Here is a 9,101-nt window from a genome sequence, read left to right as displayed (position 1 = left end):
AAATTTAGCTTATGGAATATACAAAAACAGACAATGGGCTGGATTTGACTCGAGGGCTATAGTTGGTAAGCTCCTGGTTTATAGAATCATTTATGATACTTGCCTGAATCAACTGTTTTATTGAGGTTTGCAAAATGGTAATTTTCAAATTCTACCAATCTTTCCGTAGATATTAGCTGACATTCTTCTGTAGAGAGTTGCTCTCATCAATTAGGAAAAGAGCTGCACTTTCTCCTTAAAAGGCAGGGGAAAGGCCTGATTCTGTTTAACTGCAAAATTTCAGAGACAAATTAGCATAACTCGTATCTCGTTATGGCAGATGATTTTTTCTGTCTTTCTCAGTAAAACTATGGATCCATGGATTTTTTATTTAATTATTTGTAGTCAATTATAGTCACTTTAATGCTTGAATTATCCCAAATATGGCCAGTAGGAGACTCGTCAAGTTGGCTCTGTATCTTTTTTTTTTTTTTGAGACAGTCACCCAGGCTGGAGTGCAGTGGCGCAACCTCAGCTCACTGCAACTTCCACCTCCCAGGTTCAAGCGATCCTCCACCTCAGCCTCCCGAGGAGCTAGAATTACAGGCATGTGCCACCGTGCCTGGCTAATTTTTGTATTTTTGGTAGAGATGGGGTTCACCATGTAGGCCAGGCTGGTCTCAAACTCCTGGCCCGCCTCAGCCTCCCAAAGTGCTAGGATTACAGGCATGAGCCACCACGCTGGCCGGCTCTGTCTTTTTTGTGCAGCTCATTGATCTCTGACAGCTTCCTTACTTTTTGGCCCATGAAACCAGACTCACTTTATACTTTCTCTGGCTAGATCTGGAGACAGCCATTTCTCCAAAAGCCCTGGTTCCTTGGCGAGGAACAACAATATTACACTTACCTATACAAAATCGCTGACATTCAACCATCTTTGACATACAAAAATAGTGATCTTTGTAGTAATGTTTCAGCCTAAAACAAGAAATCAAGGCCCAGATTCTAAGCATGCTCCTTACCACAGTCATGTCACCGTGTCTAGCTCTTTCAGTGGATGGAGCTAGGAAATACAAGTTTTTTATTTTTATTTATTTATTTTTGAGGCGGAGTCTCACTCTGTCGCCCATGCTGGAGTGCAGTGTTGTGATCTCGGCTCACTGCAAGCTCCACCTCCTGGGTTTGAGTGATTCTCATGCCTCAGCCTCCCAAGTAGCTGGGACTACAGGCCACTACACCTGGCTAATTTTTAAATTTTTTGTAGAGCCAAGATCTCACTGTGTTGCCCTGGCTGGTCTTGAACTGCTGAACTCAAGTGATTCACCTATCTTGGTCTCCCAAAGTTCTGGGATTATAGGTGCCAGCCACTGTGACCAGCCGGAAATACTTTTTTTTTTTTTTAATCATACTTGACATCAGTATTATCAACTCAATATAAAAGGTTTGTTTCCTTCTTTAATATTATATTTATATCTCGTTTTTCTTACCTTGAAAACCTTGGTTCATATTATATCACAAATTTACCTATTTATTTTATCCTATAATATACATTCATCTCAAAATTACTATAATATTACTACAATTAATAAAACTGAACAAAATTTAAAATTTCTGTGCTGTCATTTTTGATCTTAGGATATATCCCACAGTTGCGGTTTTTGTTTTGTTTTGCTCAAAGTCACTTGAAGTAAATCTTTTTATCTGTGCAGTTATGTTTGTAGCTGGATTTGGAGGTGGGAGAGGAATTCTACATACTAACTCTGAAATGTATATGAAAGAATAAGGGTGTGCAAGTAGCAAGTTACATTTAAAAACAAAGAGAGAGGCAGAGAGTATATTAATATATCAGCTTTTCCAGTTACCATTACTGTGTAAAGAATTACCCAAAGGCTTTCCTGTGTGAAATACAAGGTAGAAAAGTTCAGTTTTATTCATCAGTGGCTTATAATAAAGACGTGTCTGATAGGCAGACAACTTAGCTTGCTTGTTTCAAAGAGTAGATAGGAGATAATTATTCTATCGTATGAAATGTTGGAGGGGAAGTGATAGGGAAAGCTTGCCTTATCACACAATCCTCCTAACAATTTGATGAGGTAGGTACATTCATCTCTAGTTTACAGAAGGAGAAACTGGGAGAGATTAAGGACCTTGATCACAATTCAGACTCTTGGCCTGGGTGATTCCAGTGCCAAATAATGCGTATTTTACCCCAAACAAGGCAATCTACATCCCTGCATTGACCGTTCAATGCACTGACCTTTCAACCGGCCCCACACTGCTGTCAGGTGCACTGGGTTGTGAGCTGAACTAGGCATGCTCAGGGACTGGGCTATTACCCCTCAGGGCTTCTGTGTCTTTCTAGTCATCCTGTATACTGGCGTCCACAAGCTTGACAAGCAGCAAGCAGAAACGAGCGCACCACGCAGCAAACCCACACTGGTCTTTCTGTAGTTAAAGGACCCAGGAACCAGAGAACCACCACCTGCACTTGTGCCTTGGAGGAAGGTGGCTGATGAGTGACAAGGCACGGCTGAGCCAGCTTCCCCTGTGGAGAGGAGGACAGGAGTAATCGCTGCTCTACCAATCACATACCTGGGGGAAATGCAGCAGTTCCAGCCATGAGATACCAGCCTCACTCAGTCTTTAAGGCTGAAGGAGAGTGATTGGAAGTGGAAACACACTAGAGGAAAGTTTGCTTTCTGTCTTCTCTTAGTTGAGAAGGTACTAGCTGCTGGCTTTCCTATTGTAACTGAGGTATGACTGAATTATTTTTATTTTTGAGATGGTGTCTCGCTCTGTCGCCCAGGCTGGAGTGCAGTGGCGTGATCTCGGCTCACTGCAAGCTCCGCCTCCTGGGTTCACGCCATTCTCCTGCCTCAGCCTCCCAAGTAGCTGGGACTACAGGTGCCCGCCACCACGCCCGGCTAATTTTTTTTATTTTTAGTAGAGACGGGGTTTCACCATGGTCTCGATCCCCTGACCTCGTGATCCACCCACCTCGGCCTCCCAAAGTGCTGGGATTACAGGTGTGAGCCATTGCACCTGGCCTGACTGAATTTTTTTAATGCACACACCAAACATGTGTTCACTCAATACACATGTATTGTGAGTCTACTTCCTATTAGTCAAAAGAGAAAAAAAAATTACCTGAAACACAGTGGTAATGAACTCCCATGTTCATTGCAACCATATTCACAATAGCCAAGATACGGAATCAACCCGTGTTCATGAATGACTAGATAAAGAGATTTTTGTATAAATAGAATAGAATACTACTCAGCCATGAAAAAGAATGGAATCCTATCATTTGCAACAAAAAAGATGAACCCAGAGGACATTGTGCTAAGTGAAATAAGCCAGACATAGAAAGACAAATACTGCATAATCTCACTTATATGTGGAATCTTTAAAAAAAGAAAAACAAAACAAAAAAAAACCCAAATATATAGAAGCAGAGAATAGAATCATGGTTACCAGGAATGGGGGAATCAGCAAGAAGTAGGTCAAAGAATCTTAAGTTATAGCTTACGTAGGATGAGTCAGTCTAGAGGTCTAAAGCACAGTATGAGGACTATGGTTAATTTGCATTGTGGACTGAAAATCTGCAGAGAGAAGATTTTAGGTACTCTTACTACCAATAAAAATAAAAGGTAACTATGTGATGGATATGTTAATTGCTTGACTGTAATCATTTCAATGTGCATATTAAACATCATGTTGTACACCTTAAATTTATACGATAAAAAGATAAAGGGCAAAAATGGTAAATAAATAGGTGAAAGTCTCCTCAAAATCTTGGAACAGGCACAAACTCCCCTGTTCCTATCCCTTCCCCACACCTCATGAGTCACTCAGGGCCATGTGGCAAGATTACTAAGCCTAATTAAGTAATGCAGCTGACAAACCATTTCCAAATACAAATGTGACGTATGTGTTCCTAAAAATTCCACACACCACAAAATCACTCAGTAAGCAGCACGGGCTTCTGGGAGTAAGTGGGGTTGGGGGAAAAATTCTAACCATCACCAGCAACACATTAAAAGTGAATAAAGACAGTAGTACAGTTTTGCACATGTTACATGGTTAAGAAATACAAAAATACTACAATGCATATGGTACTGTACCCTGAAAAAGCCTGCAGTTTGCTTGTGGAGGTGGGCTGGGAAGCATCGGGGATGGTGTGCCATTGTAAATGGTGGGAAGAGCATGATCTGAAATCATACAGGAAGTCGTAACACCTGCATGGATGGATGGAGCTTATTGCTGTTGGTTTGCGTTGGTGCTGAACATCACAGGGGAGCAATCTTTTACACCCTTAAATCCTAGAGCATGCTTTCCTGCCTTTGAGATGTAGGTCCTTTGAGACATATGTTTATTAAAAAGTTTAAAATGGCCGGGTGCGGTGGCTCACACCTGTAATCCCAGCACTTTGGGAGGCCAAGGCGGGCAGATCACTTGAGGTCAGGAGTTCAAGACCAGCCTGGCCAACATGGTGAAACCCCATCTCTACTAAAAACACAAAAATTAGCCAGGTGTGGTGTTGTGCGCATGTAATTCCAGCTACTCGCGAGGCTGAGGCAGGAGAATCACTTGAACCCGGGAGGTGGAGGTTGTAGTGAGGTGAGATCGTGCCACGGCACTCCAGCCTGGACGACAAAAAACTCCGTCTCAAAAAAAAAAAAAAAAAAAGGAAAAGTTGAAAATGTGATCGAATATATAGACTTCTTAATTCTGCATCACTTCTAGAAATACATTTGGACTTTCTCATCTACACTTATGGCTTTGGAAATCGCAGCAATGCTAAACCAGTCACTCCTGGTACTGAGAGGAGTCGGTTCTGCGGGATTTGGCAGCTTCCATTTAAGGTCTTCACACAGAGATAATGCTTTCTTCATTAAACCCATTCTTTGGCATTTTGAACCAGGAGGATTAGATGTGTTTGGGATATTGAATAACTGGGTTTTTAATATAGAAAAGCTCATATGTGCAGAGGCATAGCAAAACATAGCCTTCTGGGATAACGTACGAGGTGAACCGGGGTAGCTGGTAAATATTTGAGGTGTGCATTGCGCGCGTGTCTTAGCACATCAGAGCCTAATGCCAGGGAGTTGACAGGAGCTTGAAAAATGCTCCTTAATATCAAAAGAACACGATAAAAATATTAAAGACTGCATTGCTGGTATCTGGATTCCATTCTTTCCCATGAAACTAAATATTCTTCTAAAGTCATATTCAATTTCAGCCCTAAAAGTTACCACCTCAACAAATGCTAGGAAGTCAAGACAAAATCGCCGTGGCTCCAAATAAAAACCACCCGCCCAGGACGGAATACAGCATTTGGGAAATGCCGGCTGGTTTGTGCGGTAGCTGAGAGCTCCATCTACCACCACACCGCGGGCAGACAGATGGGGCCGCACTCTCAGCTTCTCTCCCAAAGCTTCCTTGCGCCAAGGGCAGCACCTGCCGCCTTCAGAGTGCACCAGGACAGAGGGCAAGGCTGCGCACCTCTCCTTCCGTGACGAGCCTTCCCCACTGACTCACTTCCCATAACCAGCCCCCGTAAGAAAGCACTTCCACACGGCATCTGAATGAGGGCAGTTGTACACACGGCCCATCTGAGGATAGAGAAGAAAGTCAGTGTGGATGGATTGGTCTCCAGAGCCCCATGACGGTCACAGCAGCAAAGAGGGCAACAGAGAGGGGGACAGAGCAAGAGGGAGAGTAGCACTGCCCTAGGGAGAGAGTCGGAGACATCGGGAGAGGGAAGAGAGGGAGAACCCACGTGCACCGAGTGCCCTCTGCTTGCGGGCGCTCTCCTCCCAGCGTGGGAGCCTCCCCCAAGGGCCCTGCCTTGGCCACGAAAGCCCGGGAAACACAAGTGAGGGGATGGAGCAGATGAGGGAGAGATTCCCGGACCTCGGCAAAGTGGGCTGGGCCAGAGTGGTGTGTGGGAGTCTCCTTCCTCCTCCAGGCCCCCCAGCGAGGCTCCGCAGAAAGGGGACTTGAGGTGGAAAGAAGGTGGGCCCTTCCTCACCTCCGCCACTCTGCTCCCCATTTTCAGAATTCACAGATCTGCCGCTTTGGCAGCCCGGGGACGGTCACTAGGAAATCTCCCAGTGCCCCTGCCAGCTCCAGGACCTGCTGCAAGGAGGCAGCGCGAAGAGGCCCCAGCAGAGGGAAACCACCGGCAATGCAGGAGCCTGATGAGCAGATAGGGCCGGTCACTCACCTCCACACCATGCCGCGGGGCACTAACGGACCTTACAGACATTGTGGAGCAGGGGGAGGGTTTTTTTTGTTTGTTTTTGTTTTGTTTTGTTTTGAGACACAGTCTGCTTGTTAGCCAGGCTGGAGTGCAGTGGCAAGGTATCAGCTCACTGCAACCTCTCTCTCCTGGACTCAAGCAATTTTCCTGCCTCAGCCTCCCAAGTAGCTGGGATTACAGGCGCGCGTCCCCACGCCCGGCTAATTTTTGTATTTTTAGTAGAGACGGGTTTTCACCACGTTGGCCAGACTGGTCTCAAACTCCTGACATCAGGTAATTCGCCCACTTTGGCCTCCCAAAGCGTGAGCCACCAAGCCTGGTTGGGAGGTTTTATGATGTAACATTTAGAGGTCGAGATATAAAATCATATGATAGTCACATTCACACACAAATATAAACAAGAAAAGTGGTTTTCTTTGTGTAGTGACTTTTTAAAAACGTGTATTCTATAATTTACATGTGATTTGTATGATAAATGATAAAAATGTTAATATCTATATATATCAACTATATTAAAATATAGACCTCAAAATGATTAGGAAAAAAAGTATAAAATGTAAACAATGGCTGCCTCTGGATGGGAGAGTTAAAGGTATTTTTCATTTCTTGCTGTATAATCTTCATTTTTCAAATTTTCTAAGGTAATATTAATAACAGCAATATTAATAGCAACCTCCCATTGAACATTTGCTATGTGCCAGCCACTGTCTAAACACTTAAAAGACAGTAATTAACTCTAACCGAACAATCACCCTAAAAGGTGTCCACTAAAAAAATCACAAGATTGGGGCACGGCTCGGTGGCTCATGCCTGTAATCCCAGCGCTGTAGGAGGTTGAGGCGGGTGGATTGCCTGAGTTCAGGAGTTCAAGACCAGCCTGGGCAACACAGTGAAATCCTGTCTCTATTAGAGTACAAAAAATTAGTCGGGCAGGGTGGTGTGCGCCTGTAGTCCCAGCTACTTGGGAGACAGAGGCAGGAGAATCACTTAAACATGGGAGACAGAGGTTGCAGCAAATACAGCAAAGTCTCATGCCCTCGCAAAGTCAACACACAAAAATCAGTTGTATTTCTATACACCAGCAGTGGAAAAAAAAAAATTGGAAAGCAAGTTGAATTCCATCAGCATCTAAAAGAATTAAATGGGGCCAGGTGTGGTGGCTCACGCCTGCAATCCCAGCACTTTGGGAGGCTGAGGCAGGCTGATCACCTGAGGCCAGGAGTTTGAGACCAGCCTGGCCAACATGGTGAAACCCTGTCTCTACTGAAAATACAAAAATTAGCTGGGTATGGTGGTGTGCGCCTGTAGTCCCAGCTACTTGGGTGGCTGAGGCACAAGAATCGCTTGAACCCAGGAGGAGGAGGTTGCAGTGCGCAGCCTCCCTAAACCGGCCAGAACCTGTCCACGGTCAGTGATCTTATCAGGAGAAAGTTGCAGAAGTTAGTCTCTTGTCCAATCAAAGCTGTAGTTATGGCTGGTGGCACAGGGGCTGAGGGTCAGTTTGTCAGCATCTGATGACTGGTAGGCTGAAAATTGTTTTATTGTTGCTTATCTCAAGACCAGCACTTAAACAAGCTGCTAGAGAAAAATAAAAACCTTGTGGCAGCAAGGGCATAGTTTATTCCTGAAGCGCAGGCGCGTGTGGCTTAACCCTTTCCTGGCATGGCTTTAGGTCCTATTTATAGTCTGGTATCTTATTGCCACAGTCTGTTCTGTCAGCCTTATGATCTTTACTTTAATGTGAATGCCCATCAGTTGTGTCTAAACTGCAAAAGGGAGCAAGTATAATGAGGCGTGTCTGACCTCTCATCCCATCATGGCTGGGAACTCAGTTTTTAAGCTTTTTCTGGGGTCCCCTGGGCTAAGAGGGGGTCTGTTCAGCCAGTGTCGGGGGTGGGAGGGCTTAGGATTTTATGTTTAGTTTACAGAGGTAAGGGTGCTCACATCCCCATTTCACAGTTGAGGAAACAAAAGTACGGAAAAGCGAAGTAACTTGTCCGGTGCCACAGACTGGTAAAGTGGCTGAGTCTATTCTTCTTTAAAAAACTAGGAATCAATTTATTAAAATAGTTGACTTAAGCATCTGCAATGATGGCGTCAACCTCAACTCCTGCCTCCATACTGATGGAAGTAACCTGCTTAACAATCTCAGAAAGGCTGTGCAAGTCAGTGAGTCACTTGTGGATTCTTATCCGAAAACAAGCCCACGGCTTAGAACCTTGATCACAAGGAGCTTTTTGTGTAGTGATTCTCAAAGCTTTGGTAGGCATCCGAACCAGTCCTGTCACTTTGGGATTCTTTTCCTTTGCTCCTCTGATCAAGTCAGCACACGTCTTCTCCGGGGATTTTATGTGGCGGCTCATTAGAGTGATTAGAATTCAGTGAATCACCACCTCCAGCTCCAGATGTTTTTCTGGGTCTTTAAAAGCCATGGCTGCAGCGTGGCTCCTGACAGACTCATTCCTTGGTGAGAGCCAACAGTGGTGAATTGGGAGCAGGAGCAGGCGGACCACAGCTCCACAGCACCTGCTACTGTGTCTTCCTCAAAAAGCTATTCTTAAGCTTTTTTAGGGCCGGGTGCAGTGGCTCATGCCTGTAATCCCAGCACTTTGGGAGGCCAAGGTGGGTGGATCACGACGTCAGGAGATCGAGACCATCCTGGCTAACACAGTGAAATGCCGTCTCTACTAAAAGTACAAAAAATTAGCCTGGCGTGGTGGTGGGCACCTGTAGTCCCAGCTACTCAGGTGGCTGAGGCAGGAGAATGGCGTGAACCTGGGAGGCGGAGCTTGCAGTGAGCCTAGATCGAGCCACTGCACTCCAGCCTGGGCGACAGAGCAAAGCTCCGTCTCAAAAA

General features: G+C 45.0%; 1 pseudogene; it reads right to left on the bottom strand.

Annotated features, from left to right (window-relative positions):
* Positions 1-8,319: 8,319 nt before the first annotated feature.
* On the bottom strand, positions 8,320-8,676 carry LOC111540418 (annotated as a pseudogene).
* Positions 8,677-9,101: the final 425 nt, after the last annotated feature.

Source organism: Piliocolobus tephrosceles, chromosome X, assembly GCF_002776525.5.
Source record: "Piliocolobus tephrosceles isolate RC106 chromosome X, ASM277652v3, whole genome shotgun sequence".
Taxonomy (NCBI): Eukaryota; Metazoa; Chordata; class Mammalia; order Primates; family Cercopithecidae; genus Piliocolobus; species Piliocolobus tephrosceles.
Note: the sequence above shows the minus strand (reverse complement) of the source record. Positions and strands in the feature narration are given on the sequence as shown.